Below are 16,332 nucleotides of genomic sequence, written 5' to 3' on the forward strand. Positions count from 1 at the left end.
GAAGCACCCTAACTGGTAATGTAGTAGGTGGGGATTGGTTCCAGAAAAAACAAGAGATGCTAAGCAACCAAAAAAAGGTCCACTAAAATGAGGATGCTGAGCATGTTGCACAGAGGATGTTTGTGACCAGGCTCAAGGTTAAGGGAAGAGCCCTGGATCTTCACTGATGTTCAGTGGAAATGCAGGTGGGGGAGCAGGGTGAGGCCTCCTCATAATTACTGAACCTCATGAAGGTTCCTCACTCTGCATGGCTACCATTTCCCGGAGCTGGGTCCGAGGGTGAGGGGTACTTGGCTGCATTTCATGCCAACTGTTGGTCCGGGGGGTGGCGGGGCGGTGGCGCAGGCTGGGATCTCCCCTTCTGGATGGTGAGCTCTGGGGCGGTGGAGCTGACACCTCAGGCAGGGGGCCTGGCTCCTACCCGGTGGCCCTTCGGTGCTTCTCCAGGATTAGCAACCGACTTGCTAGAGGTGCTGTGCAGTGAAATGTAGGTGAGGGTCAGTGCCGCACGGAGAGAGGGTTCTGTGAAGTGAGGGCTCCAGAGAGGCATTCTCAGGGGACAGAGGGCAGCAGGGCATGTCTCCACATCAGCTGGAAGACACCAGCTTGGCCAGCTGCTTGGGAAATGGTTCTTCCTCAGGTGCCAGCTTCTCTCCAGACCCTGTGGCCACGGAGTCTGCCCATCTCTTTCTCTCACCCGAGCCCCAGGGAAGCCCAGGCCCAGGGGACAATGCTGCCTTGTTCTGGAGCTCTGATTTCTGAGTGGCCTCTTGTTTGGGGACCCAGGGAGCAAGAAGAACGGGCTGTGAAGCTAGGAAAGTACTGCCCTGGAGCTGGGCTGCAATTTCTTTTTGTTCCTTGCCAAGTGCCCCTCCGATCTAGGACAGAGGGCCTGCTCCCAGCTGGAAGTCAGAGGGGCCCTGGCCTTCAGGCTCTGGGGAAGTGGGACCAGAGTTAGGAGGAACAAAAGCCTCACAGATCCCTCAGGCAGGGCTGAGGTGTCTGAGTCCGAGGACTGTTCAGCCTAACCTGACTAGTGTGTCTGGGACTGGGAGTGTGTGTGTCTGCGAGTGTGACTTTGGTGACTCTATGAATTCATATATTTCCTCTCTCTGTGACTTCTTGATTATGAATGAATCAAATTTGAGGCCCAAATTTAGTAAGCTTAGCTTGTCAGAAATTGACCTAACCTTATATAAGCCTAAATCAAATAAGTGTACCAGTTCTCATTCTCTGGCTTTTTCCTACAGAGGCATTATAGTGAATTTGCTTAACAAATAAGGCCTGGCTCGTATGTTGCTTATACGTATGCACTTACTAGTTCATGCGCATTTGCTGTTTTTTTGTGCATGCCTCCAGGAAGGTGCTCTGCATTCTTCCTGTGCCTCTCACACCAGCACACGACCCCATGCTCCCAGACCACGTAGACCCCAGGGACGCAGACCGTGCTGATTTACCTGCGCCTCCCGGAAAACCTGTCATTGACAAGTCTTTGGAATGTGTTTGCCAATATGTACCAAGAACAGGTCAGTTTTCCTAAAAGGCCCCTTTGATCTTCACTTTGTTCAGAATGTATGGTGGCTCTTCATTGCCAATTACTCTGATTCTGAAATGGGATACAGATGCCCAGGTGGTACAAGAGCATCTATTATGGATTCATGAACAAAAATTTTTTAAAGTAGTTCTATGCTTATTTTATGTATGTTAGATAAATATGAATAAGACCTAAAACTGTGATTATTATATTATTACTTCTTAGAACAGGCTAAGGTTTTTTTTAAATGAAAAGTTTAAATTTGATTTAAGGAAAATCACTATGTAACTAGTAGTCCAGGTGGTACATGGATGTGTGTGTCACTAAGTGATAAGTAAATGACCAGACCAAAGGATAGCACTCAAGGCCCTCCTAATCTGGCTCCTAATCTGGCTCCAACCTGCCATTCCAGCTTTATTTTTAACTCCTTCTCAATAGAGGCCCTCTACTGTGTCACAAAGGCTTACAAAGAGTCCCACATATAGGGGTCCCATAAAATTCATGGGCTCTGGAACTATCCAACCTTTTGAAACCAATGGCCCGTGCAAGTTCAAGGGGAGTAGGGAGACTCCACTTCCTGATGGGGAAAATGTGGGGCAAGGTTCTAGGAGGACCAGCAGGATGGATACTATTGTCATGGCTATTTTGGGAAATACAATCTGCCACAATCCATTTCATGGATTTCATATATGTTTCAAGATATATATATATATATTAGGTTTAAGATAAATAGGCAAAAAATTCTCTTTTTCCTCCCCTCCACCATGACAGGAAACTGGGAATAATCCAGCCCAACAGAAACTTTAGGGATTAAATTTGAAGTGCCAGGCATACAGTAAACACTCAGTAAGTGCCATTGCTATTATTCAATAATACAGAGGACGCTTCTGGGCCTCACAGTCTCTCTCCCCTTGCCACAAACATTTGAGCATGAGCGGGTTTATCTTCAGCATTTCATGTAAGCCTCGTGACCACCCTGTGAGACGGATACTCTTACCATTATCTGCATTTAACTGAGGAGGCACTGAGCCTTAGAGAATTAGAGAATTGAGGGATTTCCCCCTAATTTTCCACATTTAATCCCTAAACATTTCATGAAGTGGGTACTTTTATGTCCATTTTAAAGATCGAGAAAGTGCTCAGGGAGATTATGCACATTGCCCAAGATGAGACAGGTCAGATTTGAACCCAGATTTTTCTGACTTTGGCCTCAGGATGGTTCACACCTTGGACACAGCTTCCCAACAGTGAGGGCGTGTGCGGGGCCTCCAGGGTAGCTCTGGGTGCCAGGGAAGCTGCCAGGTGGTCATGGCTGGGTTTGTTCTTTCTGTAGTTCACTGCAGATGGTACCCGGGAGCCAATGGCCATTAACCCCAAGGTCATGGAGAAACATAGCTGCTGTTGTTCCAGGATGCAAATGTGCTTATTTACTCTAGCCAGTGGGAAAATGCCAGTTCCTGTGGGAAAGGGGCAAGCATGTGGAGGAGTGGGTAGGGGGAGTGGGGAGAGGTGTTAAGGCCTGGTGTGAGGCGCTGGGCGACGTGGTATGATGGCTTCTAACGTTCTCAGAGCATATCCTATGCTCCCTCAGCTCTGGGCCTTTGTACATGCTATTCCTTAGACGGTGTTCATTCATTCATTCTGTAAATATTTTTGAGCCCCTCTTATATGGTAAGGGTGCTAGGGAAGAACACTGGACAAGACAGGCAAGTTGTGTACCCTCTTGGAATTTACCTTCAAGTGGCAGGGGAAGGGGGAGGGACAGAAAGTATTCATGTCGACAAATGAAAAAGATAATCCTAGATTTGTGATCTGGTTAATCACTGAGAAGAAAATAAATGAGGTAATGGAAAAGGGAATCACTTGGAACACTTTCCAGACCTAATTATCCTTTAGGATGTAACCCAGGTAGCACCTCCTCTGGGAAACCTTCGTGGTCCAGCAAGGCTCGGTTAGATGAGTCTCTAACGTAGCTCAGCACGGCCACGGCATTGCACTCCCTGCTTGGTTACCACTCTGTCTCCCAGACCGCTGCGTGCGCCCCTTGACAACAGAGACTAGGTTCTGTCCCAGGCGCCAGGAAGCTGTCTGACAGCACAGGTGCTCAACACCTATTTGTTAAACAAATGAATGGATGGAGGGACGGCCATGTTTGGTAAAGCATCACCCTGAAGAGTGAGACTATTTTTAATGCAGTTATGTCCTCAAAACCATGTAATCTGGTTGTATTCTTCCTATCTGCTGCTGGCTGGTTTTTTTTTAAACATATTTTGGGATCTTAATGAACAAGAATGATTTGCACTGCAGCATATGGCTACTTTAATTAAGGAAAGGGTATCATTTTAGTAGCATAATAAATAGTGTATAATTTATCAGTCCTCATGTGTATTTTACAAGTATACCATGTGGGCCATATAAATCTTTCTATACTTGGGAGGGGTAGAAAGAATCCCTATTGATCTGATGTAAGACAGTGCATGGAAACAACGAGTTGAACACCTTGACTGCCCCCGAAGAGGCAGCTATCTGTGCGGAGTCACCTTGGGGTTCCCTGGGCACCCTGAAAAGTAGAGTAAATAACAAGGGAGAGTACTAGTGGGGAAAAGCCACTGGCCAGGTTGTAGAAGTGAGTAACCTTTTGTGCTGTTTCTCAATGAATAAAGCACCTTACTCCCAGAAGAGGTAGGACTCTGTAGAAGGAGGTATCTCCTGGAGTGTTGGAAAGAGGCCTGGTCTCCTGGGTTTTGTTGCTAAGCATTTGCCCGGGGCTGGGGAGTTAGAATCCATCTGGGAGCAGGGGCAGACTAAGAGTAAGGCAGAGGGAAGGCAAGCTCAGCACATGTGTGCCATGGGAATCCAGCAGTACTGAGATGTGGCAAAGGAATACCAGATAGGTTATAAACAGACCCTGACACAGCAGACAAGCTGACTAGGTCCAGAACCTTCAGGTAGCTAGATGTCTTTGACCAAGAACAAGGTGTCCTGGCTCCCTGAGAACACTTATCAACATGATAAGGGGCTCCCTGTCACTCGAGACAAAGGCAACGGGGCCCAGTGCTGTGGGACTGGGATGTCTGGATGGTGAGTCTCCAGGCAAATGGAAACTGAAGGGGGTTCCCTTAAGAATGAATTTTCCCCTATAGAACTCACAGACACTTTCTACAGACTAACCTGTGATTTGCCCTCCTTAAGGGAGTAGAGTAAGAGGATCTGTGGAGAAAGTGGAACTGGAGCTGGGTTTGGTGGAGTGAGTCATACCACACAGAGAGAAGGAGTGGGAGAAGGGCATTCGCAGAAATGGAGGCACAGTGTGTCACATATCATACCTTTCATTATATTTTCTATGAACCACATGTGGGAGATATCCATTCTATCTCTCCATTATCTCTCTATCTGTTCCAGAGGCTTCAGAGAGATGTCTGTTTGGAAACAATTAAAATGCTGATCTGGCTGAGCAGAGCCTCTGTGGACAGGGAACACAGGCCTATTCTAATTTTATATACCTTTGGAAAGTACAAGGAGGTAAGACTGAAAAGTCGCTCTAGAAAAGCTTGTAAAGAACTTTGAAGACTTCATGCATAAAGTTTAAAATTAGAAAAATGCATTTACTGGCGCCTTCTGCAATGGGCAAGGCACTCTATTCAGGCTGGGATGTATCAAGACTTGAGTATGACTCAATGAAAATGGCCGCATGGACAGCTCCACCTGGGTGTTCCAATGGCACGCTGCGGTCTACATGGCCCGCACATGACTCCTCATCTGTCTGCCCAAATGAGCTCCCTCCCCTCTATTCCTTTGCCCAGTTAAAGGCACCAGCGTGCACCCACTCACCTGAGCAATAAACTCAGTACCCACAGAAGACCTTTCCCTCTCCTGCACTCTCCATGTTAAATAAATCAGAAAGTGTCATCAGCTTCACCTCCTAACACTTTCTCCAATCTCTCAACTCCTTTTGATTTCTTGGACTATCACATTAGTCTCCTAACTGGTGCCCCTGCCTCTAGGCCTTTGCCCCCCAGTTTCAGACCCCACACCATCACCATACCATCCCATGCTGAGAAGTGCTCTTCAACAGCTAAAGCAATAGTAGTTGCTGATTTTTTAAGCTTTAGAAAATTTTTTTAAATGTGACCCCAATAAATAAAAGAGGAAAGAGCCAAGATGCTCTGATGAGTGTCTCACTTGCTCAATCTTGTTCCTTATCCCAAGGCACCACAAAAGAGCCCCAGTGCCCCCAACAAACACAGTTTCAAAGCTCATGGGGAACATCCAAGCCACTCAGCATGGTTTACATGTCCCTCTACAATCTGGCCCCTGGCAACCTCTCAGATCCCACTTCTGCCACGTTCTCCCTCACATTTTAGGCTCCAGTAACACCGGCCTGCACGTGGTTCTTCCCACACATCTGATGTCTAACCCCTCCACCCCCTCACCCATTGGACCTCGCTGCTTGGACCACCCTGCTCTCCTCTCTGGCCCCATTAACAGAGCTGCCTAGCACCACTGATCCTCCAAATTCTGGTCAGGCATCATCTCCTGCTGGAAGCCTCTCTGAACCTCCCCCGAGCAACTCAGCCAGAACTGTATGCAGGATTAGGCATACGGTCTTCCCCAGGAGGCTGTAAGCTCCTTGAGGATCCAGCCAGTGGCCCATTCACTTCATTTCCTAGCTCTTAGTAAAGTCCAATAAATCTTCATCACACTGAGCTGTGGAATGAAGACCAGATGCCTCCCCTACCTTCACGCAGGCTGTGCAAAGTCCTGGTGTGTTGCCTTAGGATCTCAACGATTACAGAATGTCCCCTTGTGTCTCATGGTAATAGATCAGGACATCTGGCACCATCCACAGGAGTTCAGGCTGGCCTGTGTGGGCCTTGTTTGATGGATGGCCACTTCACTGGCTCTCTCCCCGCCAGCTCCAAAGGAAACATCAGCCCTTATTGCAGATAAAGTGACTTATCAACTACCTTGGGCAAGAGGCCAGTGTGCAGGGCTGATGAGCAGTGGAGAGCGATTGTTCCAAGACTCTAATTGACGTGCAACTCTTTGAGGAAAAGATGAATGATGAGGGCATTTACTTCAAGAATTAGATGCAGGGCTCTTCCATCCCTCTCATAAGACAGGAGCAGGTCCAAGTTTAAGTGAGCCTGGCACCTAATACAGAAGATTTAGAGGACAAAAAGCCCACGGTCACTGTGTGCTTTGGAGGAAAAGTGGCTAAATAGCAGCTTTACAATAGTTGTAAAAAATGATGCTGTGGTGCCTTAGTGGCTCAGTGGATTCAGCATTTGACTCTTGGTTTCAGCTCAGGTCATGATCTCAGGGTCGTGAGATCAAGCCCCACGTCAGGCTCTGTGCTCAGCCCAGAGTCAGCTTCAGATTCTCTCTCCCTCTCACCCACTCTCTCTTTCGCTCAAATAAATAAATAATTTTTTTTTAATATGATTGTGTAGTAAGCTGAAGTGCTCTCCCAAAATTCATATGTGGGAGTCCTAATCCCCAGTACTTCAGAAAGCAACTGTATTTGGAGATGAACGTCTTTAAAGAGGTCACACGAGACCATTAGGGTGAGCCCTAATCAGTATGATTGGTGCACTTGTAAGAAGAGGAAATTTGGATAAAGATATGTATAGAAGGAAGACCATGTAAAGACACAGGAAAAAGCCAGCCACCTGAAAACTAAAGAGAGCGGACTCAGAAGAAATCAACCCTGTTCACACCCTGAGCTCAGACTTCCAGCCTCCAGAAGTGTGAGAAAATACATTTCTGTTGTATAAGCCCCCCAGGCTGTGGACTTTGTTGGCAGCCCTAGCAAACCAGTTCAGATGGGCATGGTGTGGTGAGGGTCTCAGGCTACAGCGCAGGTCCTTTTGGTATGCTCCTGGGTGCCACTATCCGCCTCTTCGAAGGTTTCTGGCTGCCCTACTCCCATGAGGTTGTCTGCTCTCAGGGCATCTTGAGCCCTGGCTTGGCCTTCATCACACTCTCATGCGCGGGCTGTATTTGTTTACTTCTCTGTCTCCCCGACTAGACTCAGCTCTTCCAGGGTAACCTTGTGTCTCTCTTATTCCCAGTGCCTGGCACAGAGGTAGTACCCAGTAGGTAAACATTGGCGGAATTGACTAATTGGGAGTTTACCATCTGTACCTGTGCCCACCCCTTCTGCCAGAGACTGCTGCTTAGGTTGACCTGGCTCGGGGGTCCTCAGCTCCTCCTCCCCTCCCGCGTCTCTGGCCCCTGGCAGCTCTGCTGAACGAGCTCCCAGCAGGGGGAGGTTGAGAGTGAAATGGCCTCGATGGGGGAAGCGAGATGATTGGTCCCTGTCCTGTCCAGCGAGGTGATTGGCTCTCCGTCTGAATGGGCTCCTGTGATTGGCTCGGCGAGCCGTAAGTGGCTAACAAATCCCCGCTTCCGGTTAGGCGTCTCCTGCGAGCTTTCTGGCTGCGGGAGGGGGCTGGCTGGCTCTGTGCTGGCTCCGGTTTAGTCCCTGTCTCCTGCAGCCTGAAGGTGCAGAAGTGCTCACAGCCCCAGCAAACAGCTTTCTCCTAGGCCTGCCGGGAGGGATTAGCTGCGGGTCAGCAGGGGTCTAACACAATCTCTTTCTGTTGGGCAAACAAAACAACTATTGATATACCTGCTCTCTGGACTTGACACCTTTAACTCAACGCAGAAAATCAAATCACTTCCCTGTGATTGGATTCTAGCCACTTCCCTCGCTCCTCTTTTCCTTTGGTTTCCCTCCTGGGGTTCGACCTGTATTTCCTTTTTCTGCAAGTTGAAAATGTAGGTTATGGCTGGGTTGTCAAATCAGGAAGGACTGGCAGTTAGAATGAGCGGCTTGCTCTCCCATCCTTCACAGCCTAGAAATAGAAATGTTCCTTACTGTTCGAGCAACCCGAGTAATATCTGAAAGTCTACAGTGATAATAATCATTACTATTGTTTACATATGGCTGCTAGCGGTTTATACATTATAATAATTCCTTATACAGCTTTGATCATAAATGAGTAGGCATTATTATATTTGTCCTCAAACCCCTGGTGCAATTTCCAGTTTTTGCTCCACAGTTTACATTTTGAGGATAAGGCAAACGTTGGCTGGAAGTGAACTGACTTGGTCTAACCGGGAGCTGGGACCCAGCAGACCCATTAAGGGAAGACGTGTCACCACTGTGGAAGGGGGGTGATTTTGAGAAAGGATGAGGCCATTTTGCAAGGTTTAATTCTGTGAACTGGAAAATCAATACCCATCCCCTTTGCTGGCCCACTTCTGAGAAATGTTAGCTCTATTCACCCCCAGACAACAGTGGGTTTGTCTCTGCTCCCTGAGTGGTCCCTACACTGATCAGGCCTTGGCGGGTTGACAACCTTAGTATGTGGGAGGTGTGGGCAATGACCAGCAAGTGTTTCCCTTTCTTCTCCCACCCCCCACCTCCTCCAGTCTCTTCTGCTCCGTGCTCTTGTAGAAGCAGAGAAAGGCAGGGACATGGGTTTGCCGTTCATTCCCAAGGATCGTCTGTGCTACCTGCTCCCTCCCCCTCCATTTGAGTAGGGGTCCCTGGAGGAGAGTTCTCAGATCATTTGTTTTTAATGGGATATGAACAGCTGAGCTGGTGCAACTGTGCCTCAGGTCCCAGATACTTCTCTAGGTCTTTCCGGACCTTCTGTTTGTTTTAAGCTTATGAAAGTAGCTCCAACTTAAAAAAAAACCCAAAAACTGAATAACTACTTTGTAGAAAACGGGAGCTAGGGTGAGTCGGTGGATATATAAGGGAATGGTGGTGGCATAAGTTTTAATTCCAGGGCACTGTGCAAAACTTTGAAAAGTAGCCAGCCCTCACTCATTTCCCTCAATTTTGACATGCTGGGTTGGTGCAAAAGAAAGACATCTTCTTTTGTGAGCCCTCAGGGGCCACAGGGCTTACTTCAGAGCAGCCATGCATGAGACCATCCTTACAGTTTGTGACACAATATCTGGTACATGGCAAGTGCTCAATAAATGGCAAGGATTACTATTATTATTAACAATAACAATGAGACAATGAAAGGAAACATTTGTTTCTTTATCTCCAAACTCCTGAGGTAGTCTCTGTCTTGTTTGGGGTTCACGTGGTCCTTCTCAGGACAGAAGGACTCTCTCTACTAGACTGTCCAAGTAGACAGTTAGACATCTCAGGAGTTGGGGCAGGGCAGGGGTCTGGTTCTTGAACCTTCCATGCTACAATAGCTTGCGTTATCACTCTGAGACCTGCTTATTTTCTTCCAGGTATTTGATTTGAGATTTCATTCCCAGATGGAATCTGAGATTTTACTAGTCACTGAGTCTGGGCCGCTGCTCAGAGCCATACATTAGTGTCCTAGGGCTACTGTAACCAAGCACTGTAAACTAGGTAGCTTAAAACAAAAGAAATGTATACTCCCACAGTTCTGGAGGCTAGAAGACCAAACTTAAGGTGTTGGAAAGAGCATTCTCCCTCAGAGGTCTAGGGGAATCTCCTTTCTTGCTTCCTGCAGCTTCTCCTAGCCCCAGGCATTCCTGGGGCAGGCATCACACCAGTCTTCCCCTCCACTGTCATAGGGTCATCTTCTTTGTGTCTGTCTCCTCTTTTTCTAAGGACACCAGTCATATTGGATTAAGGACCCACTCTACTCCAGTGTGACCTCATCTTAACCAATTACATCTGCAATGACTTTATTTCCAAACAAGGTCACATTCCAAGGTACTGGGGGTTAGGACTCCAATATATCTTTCTGGGAGACAAACTGGAACCATATCAGGGCTTTTCTACTGTCCATCTCAACAGGCCTCGAAGGCAGCAGGGCTCTGGGGCAGACTCCACCTTCACTTCCAGAAATGCTGCTCCAGAAAGAACAGGCACTGAGTCTGGTGGCCGGGTCCCCTCTGCCTTACCTAGCTTTGGGCCCTGCCCTGCCAGGGCTGATTAAACACATATCCCCCTGCCACTGCATCCCACATATCCTTGGCTCAGAGGGCAGAATCCAGGGCTCAGCTGAAAGTTCTAACGTGGGCCACTCCTGTAGGCCGGTCAGAGCACTTCCTGCCTGAGAGAGCCAGCCTGTGGGTGTGGACCCGACTGGTCTGCTGGCCTGTCCCTCCTCCTGCTGCTCCCCACCTCCTGCACCTGCCCCCCTCTGCTGCCAGTGAAGGTTGTCAAGGCATAGACACTTTCTGAAATCCCATTATCTGGAGGTGGAGAGATTGACTCAGGCTGAGTGACAGTCACAGCTGAGCAGAAAAGGGCACAGAGAGAGAGAGAGAGAGACCAACAGAAAGAGCAGAGTGAGAGCCCAAGTTCAGAGAGATGGGCTGGGGGATGCCCCTGACTCCCCTGATACCACAGCAGCTGTTCTGCCTCCCTGGAGGGAGCCCTGGCTCTGTTTCCCAGAGTCCTCCTCTGGTCTGCAGGGAAATGTCTGGTCCCTGTTTCCCAGCTCCTCATAGAAATCTTGGAGCCCTGAAGGATGGGACAGAGTAAAGTGTAAGCATGCCGCTCTTATACACAGGGTTATTTACTATACATACTCTCGGTCTGCCTCAGAAGGAGACAGTCTTTGGCTTTGGTTATTTTTTTTTCTGGAAAGATCTAAATGTTCTCTAATTAACCTATTAGTATTAATTACACACTCATAGTCATTTATTTGCTAATCTGAAAAATGAACACCCTGGATTCAAAGAAAAGATTCCCCACCAACCCCCACCCTCTTTTTTCTTTTCTCCTGTGAAGTGTTTAAATCACTTGTCAACACAGAGGGAATAATAATAATAAAAAGAATGACATTCGATCAGAGAGCAGGGGAGTGGTGGAGAGAAACAAAGCCCCACAGCAATCAGCACTGAGTGAAGGCTCCTCCATATTCATCAGGGAAGAAGACAACAGGAGGGATCCCTGCACCTGCCGTGGGAGAGCAGGGCCCGAAGGCGGGCCTGCTGGGCAGAGTCTCCTGCCCTCTGCCTTTAGGACCTTATGGCTCAGGTTATATGCAGGGGTCCCCGGGGTCACATCGGTGCTACTGTTCTCTCTCAGCTTCTGTCGGCCCCAAGGTCCTTGACAGATGAGGCTCCCGCCTGAGACATACTCTCCATGCAGCCAAAAGGAGGTGGAAGACACAAAACACACACAGGCTTATATTTATTTTGTGGGGAAACAAGGCATTATAATACCGTGTAACCACCACAAATATTATCAGCACATCAGTGATGATAACTCACTTGTAGATGTGCAAAAAATAAGATAAGCTGCTATTACATGTAATTCCTTCTGTATAGCCTCCAATGCCCCGATTCTCTCCCTGCTGCAGGAAACCCTGTCAGAATAAAAGGGAGAAAGAATGTATTTCTTTGTATAAATACACAAATGAACACGAACAGTAATTGTAGCCAACATTTATTGTGAACTTCTTTTATGCTAGACATTGTGCTAAGCACTTGGCACATCTTGTGTCACTCAATCCTTATGACAATGTTTTGGAAGTAGATATTATTACCAACCCATTCTACAGACAGGTAGATTGAGTGCTAAAGAGGGAAAGGAGATTGTCCAAGGTCACAAAAATAACCAGCGGCAGAGCTAGAATTCAGCCTCTGTTGGACTCCAAAGTGCCTGCTTGAAATAACGTTGCTATTCTACTTCCCAAACTAAAGGTACGATAAAGGGAGCAATTTGTAAATGCTGGTGCTTTCTGTAACAGATGACTGGTGACACCCCTCACAAAAGAGGCTGAGGCCTCCTGGTGTGGGGGAAGGGGAATGGGCTCAATGCCAGAGGCCCGAGTTCTAGTCTCCCTTCCTCCAGCCTTGTCACTCTCTGACCTACACAGGTGACCCTCCAGCGCCCCGCCCCAGCTTGTGGTGCTCGGCGTGGGTCCATGCACCTGGCCTTATTTGAGAGTGACATGGAGAGCTGGGGCCTGAGAGAGGAGCGCCTGGTCTGCAGGAGGAAACATGAGAGCCGCCTTGTGAATTAAGGGGCCACCAGGGAGTCTGGGGACCTGCCGGTATGTGGGGCTTAGGTCGGTGCCTCAGGATGACTCATCCCTGGTCAGAAGAGAATCAAGTATCTGTAGAAGCCCAGGCAAGGAGGGGGAGGGAGGATGGTAGTCCCTCAAGACGTCACTGTGCAAGATCCCTAATGAGCAGTTCAGAGCCCAGGAACAAGGGATGGCAACCAGTGCCCCCAGGCAAGAGACTGGAGCTGGAGGGATGTCAGCCCAGGCAGGCAGGGAATAAGAAAGCAGGTAAGAGTGGGAGCCCAGAAGACTTAGAAAGGCTCTGATGCTGGCTCTTTGAGCTTCAAGAAGAGTGGGCCTCCTCTGAAACTGAATGCAAATTTTTCATTTCCCACATTCAGGTCCCCCATCTCAGCAGTCCTGATTAGATTCCCTCTGGGTGGGGCTGGAAAGGCAGAAGAACCAGTGTCACAAGCTGTCCCCAGCAAAGGACAAACGTTTGTCTGATGTGGTACGGCATATTCCTGGAGCCTCTGGAAGCTAGAACTACTCCCCTTCGGCCCCACCGAGCCTAGGAGAAAGCTGGTGGGTTTCTCCAGCATAAGCTGCGAGACCCCCTTGTAGTGCTGTGTTCAGGGATGTCAGCTCCTGTCCCCTCAGCATCCCGGAGAAGTCTGGGAACACATTTGGACTTGAACCCCCCCAGCATTTCTCCCGGCTTGACTATTGTCCTGAAGCTCTTGCTTTGTGGGGATTTCACACCTGTGGATAAATGATAGGCTATGTTGCAACCATGCAAGACCTATGCAGAGGGAATTTTAAAAAATAATTAAATGGGTAATTTGACACTTGCCCCTTTCTTCCATCTCTGTTCACTGAAGATATATAAAACCTAGTGAATCATACTTTGCTCTGGACCTAACCATCTGCCATTTCAAGCTTGGGTGTCTTCCCTCCCCTCCTTCCCCCTCGCTTGGTTCCAGAGGGTTGGTCCCAATCCCTGGGCCTTGCTGGGAGAGGCAGGCTCCCCCAAGAAGCCTGGCATCTTCCCCTTGGATTGAGATCCATCAACAGTCATGTTCCCATTCATCCCATTGCTTAAAACAGACCCACAAGTTCAGGGATTGGGTTTCAGTACTGTAACGCCTCATTTATCTGGGCATTGTTATTAGAACTTACACAAACTAGCCAGATAACTGAAACCTATCCTATCAAGAGCCAAAAGCATTTCTTAAAAAAATTAATCATTTTTAGCAGACATTTTTCAAAAACGCATTACACACTTTCTTTCCTCCTTAAACAGAGGCTACAGATCATAATTTCATGGAGCTGTAATCTATGTCTGCATCTGCCTGGTAGCTGCTCTGGCTCCTTTTTCAATGTCAGAAGATGAGCTTTCAGTCCCCTCGCTGCCAGGGGCTCTGTGGCTAGCGGCCCCGCCGCCTGTCTTCCTATCTGTGCATGGCCGCCAACTTTGGGGAGCCTTCAGACCCACTTCCTCAGCTGGCTACGTCTTCGAGAACAGTGCGGGAGGCCCTCAACTACACCCCGAGGAGGCAGGTGCTGGGCTGAGCAGAGGCGGAGCTCTGTGATGGCTGTTTTAGGTGGTCAAGGACTTGTCGGCTTTTGAACTGGATTTTCGACCTCAGAGAGCTGGTAGTTAGAGATGCCATGGAAACATTGTCTCTTTAGGGGCAGGCTCCACACACTGAAACCCTCAGTCATTTTTGCTGTGTTGAGATGACAGGATGTCAAGGAGGAGAAGACAAGGAAGAAAAGTGGGAGTTTACTGAACATTTCTTGAACACTTGGTGAGAAGAGCTCTGCTAGGAATACTCACTATTTCACTCACTTCTCCCTACAGCCTAGAGATGTAGACACTATCGTCCCTATTTTACTAAAGAGAAAATGAAGGCTTAATGATGTTAATTAGTAAGTTATAGAATCAAGATGCCAACTCAGCCCTGTTACACTCTAAAACCTGTTGTCTAAAACTTTTTATCTTTTAAAAAACCCACAGAATTCTTTCTTTTTAATTTAATTCTTTTTCATCTCTTTAATCTTCTTAATTTTGCATTTTTAATGAATGAAATCTTCCATAAACCCCAATATAAGACACAACTGGATGCTCCTGTGGAAGGCTTGGGCTTTTCCAGACCCCAAGACTCTATCGGAACCCCAGGGCCCCACAGAATGCAGATCGGAGGCCATGAAAGCCGGGCCCAGAGATGTGTGACAATAATTGCTTATGGATTGGGAGTTCTCAAATGGGACCTAAATAACATTTTCTCTAGTTATGCCCAAGAAAGGGGAGGGATAGACAGACTTCTTTCAAGGGATCTGTAAATGATATACCACCTCTGTCAGAGTTCTCTGCCCTGCTCGCTGGGTTTGTAAGCACTCGGAAGAAAGATACGACATCTGATTACATTTGGTGGTGCTGATGCTGCCGAGCTGGACAGACTGCTCCTTGAACTATTCACTGCTGCGTAAGATATGGACAGGAACTCTCACACCAGGACTCAGAGGTGAAAGGACATGGCAGGCCTGGAGGGGAGGTACCAATGACCTCAACAAGAAGGTTCTGGCACAAAGCTGTGGGATGGGTTAATAAGAAGAGGCAGTTAGCAAAGAGTGTTTGAGAGTTTAGGCTCTGGAGTCCAGCAAACCAGGATTTTTCATTCTGACTCTGCTGTTTCTTTAATTTCCCTAAACCTGAGCATTCTGAGCTGCAAAATGGGGATAAAAATATCTGCCTCACCACTTTACTGTAGTGTTAAATGGAGTGATGCATATAAAGTGGCTGGCACAGTGCCTAGCACGTAGTAAGAAATTAGGAACTGTTAGTTGCTCTTATTATACTCATTAATCATTATATAATCAGACAGGAAAGGCAAAGACTGAGAAGGCAATATAAAGAGCAGAAGTCTATTTAGGCCTGTCCATAATGTTTGAATCAGTCTCATGGTGATTAGTACAGTGGTCTGGATTTTATCAGGAGACCCCGGGCCCGGGGCTTGCTCTCCGAGCAGAGATACTAAGTTGGTGGCATTTGAATTTGGAGCACGGAGGATGGGCCCAGGAGCCCTCAGCACACAGATGGTATTAAACTATGGGGCTAGCAGGTCATTTCATGAGAGAGTGGGATGGAGATGAGAAGGGGTTCGGCGAGGAGTGGGGGCTCGCAAAGGACCGAGAAGGAATAGATATGAAGGGAAAAAGGAAGCCAGGTGTCCCACAGGCCTTCTCTCCACAGGAGAGAAAAAGGGGGAAGCCAGCTGTGTTGAACGGTGTGGAGGCTGGGATGGGACACTACATGGGGCCCGTGAGGTTGCTGGGACACTGGCAGGGACAGTTTTACAGGGGAAGAGAGGCTGAAGCCTGATGTGGGGCTTACGGGGAGAGGGAGGTGAGGAAGTCATTATGAGCACAGACAACTCTTTGGAGATGTTCTGCTGAGATTTCTCCCTGGGACCTGCAGTGGTATGAGTTCTGTCCATCAAGATGGTAGTGAGAAGCATGAAGGGTGAGCCACTCCTCGGATCCATCAGCTGGTGAGGCGTCCTCTGGGAAACTCATCACTGACATGTTCTCTTCACAGAAAGCACATTTCAGTTGGAGGGGAGAAAGAAGTAAAAGCCGCCAACAGCTGTAGGAATGGCTTTCCCTCCAATTGCCTGTGTGGGGTGGAAAGGACAGGCCTTGCTGAAGCGGACTATTCCTTCCTTCTCACCCATGATGCTGCATGATCCCCGGCCAGACGTCAGATGGGGGACCGTCCCAGCCCCTGGGACCCTCGCCTGCCCTGGAGAGTGTGGGGCCACGCCCAGT

Source organism: Mirounga angustirostris, unplaced genomic scaffold (assembly GCF_029215605.1).
Source record: "Mirounga angustirostris isolate CCGP_5_RB_7025 unplaced genomic scaffold, mMirAng1.0.hap1 SCAF_13, whole genome shotgun sequence".
Taxonomy (NCBI): domain Eukaryota; kingdom Metazoa; phylum Chordata; class Mammalia; order Carnivora; family Phocidae; genus Mirounga; species Mirounga angustirostris.